Source organism: Peromyscus maniculatus, chromosome 2 (assembly GCF_049852395.1).
Source record: "Peromyscus maniculatus bairdii isolate BWxNUB_F1_BW_parent chromosome 2, HU_Pman_BW_mat_3.1, whole genome shotgun sequence".
Classification (NCBI taxonomy): domain Eukaryota; kingdom Metazoa; phylum Chordata; class Mammalia; order Rodentia; family Cricetidae; genus Peromyscus; species Peromyscus maniculatus.
In genome coordinates, this window is record NC_134853.1 from 8,141,953 (window position 1) to 8,146,999 (window position 5,047).

Consider the following 5,047-nt stretch of genomic DNA (forward strand, 5'->3'; position numbering starts at 1 on the left):
CCCACCCCTACATTCCTCCCCCAAACAATCCCAAGTGCCTTTTCACTCAACACCTCCCAGAGAAAATGAGTTTCTTTTGTCTAAAACTGTCTAGACAGACCATGTGTGTTTTTTGTGGTGGTGGGTTCCAGATCACTTTTTTTCATCATTGCTAAGCCAGCATTAACTGGCTACATGCCAGATCTTACTAACGAGATTAACAATTTCTAACGTGGGTCTGTTTCTTTTGATGTTTGGTCGTCCATTATCTATGGTACCTGAACATTCTGCATGTCATGTGAAAGTGAGATGTTTGGTTTCTGAGAGCTCGCTTGCTGTGTGACTGTGCCTTCACCAACCATGGCGATGAGCTCATAGCAAGTTTCTGCTACCAGGTTCATAGTGGAAGCTGGAAGCCTCCTTGCAATCTTCTTTCATTCCAACTGAAATGACCTTGCTTTCAACAGGAGCGTCTCAGCAAGTTGTGTTCACAAAGAGAGTAGCAAGGATTCCTTCAGCTCAGCTGTCAGCAGATATTGCAAGTGACCCTATAAACTCCCTGGCAAGCTGAACCTACTCCTGGGCCCTGTCAACTGGCTAGTGAAGAAACACATTCCAGCACTTAGAAGTGGTTCTGCTCTGTTTGTCTTGTTGGTATTCATGTGTGTTGGGCTGCATAGGTGTTAGTGTGCTTTGGTGTATGGGTTAGTGTATATGTACTAGTGTCTCTAGTGTGTTTATTGGTGTGTGTATTATTAGTATGTGCTGTGTGTGTTGCTATGTGTTACTATATGTGGTACTCTCCTTAGTGTGTGTGCTGATATGTGTTAGTGTATGTGTATTAGCATGCATGTTGGTATGGACTGGTGTATGTTGTGGTGTGTATGGGCTAGTGTTAGTTTTGTTTTCATCAATTCATCATACTATATGTGTTGCTGTGTGTTCTGATTTCTTTAATCATATGTTTACATTAGCATGAATATTACTCTGTATGCTGGGGGTGCGTTAGTGCATGTGCTTGTATTCACTGGCATGTATTGGCATGTGCATATATTTTATTTCATGTGTTTTATGAATGTGTCTATGTTAGTGCATATGTCAGTGTATATATATGTGTGTGTCTGTGTCACAAAAATGGGGGCCAGGATAAACTGACAAGTAGAAATGGGGATTTTTTCTCTTTTTCTTTTTTATAAAAGTAATTTTTTTTATTGATTCTTTAGGAATTTTACATCATGAACCCCAAGCCTACTCATTCGCTAGTCCCTCTGTATCTGCCCTTCACCCTTGTAGTATCTTCCTGCAAAGGAATATTTAAAAAGAAATAATAAAAATAAAGTTAAAAAATATAGATAAGAGTATTCGTTACAAAAAAGGAGATCTTAATGAACATATTAACAAAAGAAAATCCTGTTCTGTGCTCCGCCCTACCCTAAAAAGGTGCTGGCTGGGTCTCCAAGAACGTGGTCAAAGAAGAAACTGGGGAAAGAGCAGTACATTGAGGGAGAGGCTGTGAGAACAGGAAGGAGAGAGCAGGACCTCGATAGGAAGAGGAAAGAGAGAAAGGAAGAGGGAGAGAAGAGACAAAGGAAGGGAGGAAGGGAGGGAGGGAGACAGGGGAGCACTGGGATGCTGAGGAGGGAGCGAGGCAGCAGAACCCGCTGGGACCAGCCCCGCTGCCCCACAGGAACCATCACCACAGAGTGCAAGTGAGGAAAAATGATGGAAAGGTCAAGTTCAACCACACAAGCTGAAATCCATCTCACCTTGGGTCTGTTCCCCTCTTTTTTTGACGACCAATAATAGTCAAACTGATGAAGGACAGTGTGTAGACCAAGACCCTTGAAAGCTTCTAAGCTGTGTGGCGATTCGTAGGAGTTGACAGCATCCTCCTGTCGGCACAGCATCCCCAGAAAGAACAAGGAAAGCCGGCTGCCCCCGGGATTAATTATGTATGGGCGGGTGGCAGAGACAGAGAGGGAAGAGCATCATAACCTTCCTATGTATTGAATGTCACTGTAGCTGCAGGGTAGCTTGTCTGCTTTCCAACTGAGATTGCGTAGAAGGCATTTTTCTCGTGAGACATGCTGGTGAAGATCTTAGCCATGAGTTCATCTCTGTGGCAAGTCTGTGTCATAGTCTCACCTTGCAAAATAAAATAATCACATTTAAAGATACGTGAGACTTAAAAAAAAGAAAAAGAAATAAGGAGTGTGTTTGCCAGGGTGACCATTCACTCCCAACATGGAAGGTGGCTTAGAGTTAAGTTGCAAGTTGAGTAATTAACGCGCCCAAATGTGGAAGGATTTTCAAGAGTCCAAACAAAATAGAAAGGCCTCAGAAGCATGCTGCCCCCTCAGACGCTCCCCTTCCTTCGGCTCGGCCCCCACGTCCATCATCTCCCCTCAGTGGTCACTAACTGGCTATTTGTCTCTTTCCACACTGCTGCATCACAAAACAGCAGCCCACTTGCCTTGAAAAGATAATATCTCACACATATGGGCCTGCCTTTGATCTCTGTGGTCGAGCCAGGGGTCAGAGGCCCTCCTTCTCCAGACCCTCACTTCAAATGATTCCTTTCATTTATTGAGAGACCAAACATTAAGAGGGCAAAGGAGGGAAAAATAAAAGCCATGATTTAATAGCAGTTGATGTGTTCAGCCTATTTGGGGTTGGGTTTTATTCTCTCCGGGTCACATCTAATCGTCATTCCTCACTGGTCCCCTGTCCTGCTGTCCTACCATTTGTTTGTTTTGCAGCCCTCAGACAAATTGGCACTCCAAGAGATCTTCTCCCTTGTGCCTCCTCACAGGGCCATCTTGCCTTTCCAAATGGTAACACGTAGCTAAAGACGTAGTTCACTGTCTCCTACGGGCAACGTGGAAGTCAGAAAGCATCGTGTCGTGGCAAATGCTCACCAATTCAGTTGTGAGCCGTGGACACGGGGGGAAAGGATTTGTGTAATACTGTTCTCCTTCGTGAATTAGTAAGAGGATATTTCTAACCTAAGGAGAGGCTTCCGATTTTAAAATGCAAATTTTGATGTAAAACACAATGAATGGTCTGGCCAGGCCCTTTGTGTCTCCGAAGCCTCACAGTGTTAAATTTCACTGTGTAATCACAGGAACATCCACACGAACTGAGGCTCTTGTGTGCACTGGACTCTGGAAAGTGTGGCCACAGTGTGTCTATCAGATCATGTAAGCCCACAAGGCAGGTGTCATTCTTTGTATTTAAATGGGAGGCAGATCATCAGAGCCATACACATACACAGGAAAAGCTTGTTTGGTTTCTGTGGAAGTGGTGAGTCCCTTGGATGAATTTATTAAAAGATTTAGCAAATATCAGGAAATTCTCTTCCTGATACCTAGCTCTTACAGTGCCAAAAGGTGTCCTGTAGAAGAGAAAAGGCATCAACGGTCTTGCCCAGTTCTGAATCAGGCATTCTGTAATACTGACCTGCTAAATAAGATTCACCCAGCAGTGAATAGTGGCAAGACTATTGATAATCAGCCATTCTCAGATTGGATTGAGGCCTGCTCCACAGAAGGAACCTAACACCTGGTGACTATAGACATGGTCAAAACCATGTTGAGGGAAGTCAGGCCCTTAGGGAAAACTGACTGCTGTTGTCTTGTTTAGTGGTCATATTGTCAAACTGTTTCCGAATGTTTATGCTTAGAGTCATAGTTGTGTGCTTCTCCCAACCTTGGTCAGAGAAGCTTCTTATTGTCGTGGGGAATGGTTAATACAGAGACTCCTAGCTATTGTAAGAGCTGAAAGTTAGCAATTGGGAGGAATCTGCCATAGATGTGACATCTATATCAACCTGACACATTCCAACGCCAAGACCCAGGGAACATGAAGGAAGAAGGAGCAGAAAACAATAGAGCCAAAGGATGGAGAAGAATCCTGGGAAAGACTGTATGCTGCACATGACATGGTCATTATACACACGAGCTCACAGCAGCTGTGGTTACCCAAGCATGACCCGCACAAGATGAAGCAGTTTAAAATTTCCGGCATGGATGGGGGAGTAGCTACCAAGACTCCTTTCCTGGGGCGAGTGGCTACCAAGACTCCATCCTTGGCTGAGGAACTATTGGTAGTTGATGGTTACTGGGGGAAAGAGTCACTTTTCTTTATGTGTGTGTTGAGGTGGTGGTCACTTGTAGATTGCTTAAGCCCCAGTAAATTATCCTATGCCATACACATATAAGCATCACTAATTAGACTCCATGGATTTTTAAAAAAGTTGAAATAAGGAAATGAAGTTGCAAGGAAGATGTGTTAGGGAATTCCTGAAATGAATTGAAAGGGAGTTAGGGGTGGATATGATAAAGATACGTTATGCACATGCATGAAATTTCCAATGAATAAATGAAAAGTATCATTTTAAAAAAGAGATGGAATACTGTACTGCACTGAGAACTTAAAATGAAAGTGTGGAAAAGCTCAACTCAGTGTCACAATGCTTCGATTGTTGTAACTCTGCTACCTTACTTACCTAAAGCCGAGACAGCCTTGCCAGGACCTCTGGATCAAGACATAGGAAGTTAAACACTGATTCTAGCTGTGTATTACGGGCGACTCTTGACATGGGCAGATAACAGAGTCTTGTACATATCCACCGAGATTTCTGTCCCACAAAAGTAAATTTGGCATGGACATGTGGACAGTGGTAGAATCGGGGATAGTTTCTTAAGAAATTCATCCCAAGGAAGGAAGTGACATGGACTAGAAGAAATGTCAAAAGCTCCCTGTCTGTTATTCCCATAGAACTGGAACCTTAGTAGGTCATTTGTATTGTACCTACTATTTTTGTGCATACACGTTGCCTTGGAAAGTGTTTTCAGTCTATCTTTCTGATAACTGGTTTCTTTCAGATGCTGGTTTTGGCCTCCTCCTCTGTCTAACTCTCCTGTCACACTCTGGACTCTGTGGACACGAAGACAATAGTTACCTCACAAGGCTGCCATGAAGGTTATGTGAGATGACATATTGGACCTTATTCAGTCCCTTTCTGTATGTATATATATTTTTCCAACATACATGTTCTTTATGTCTA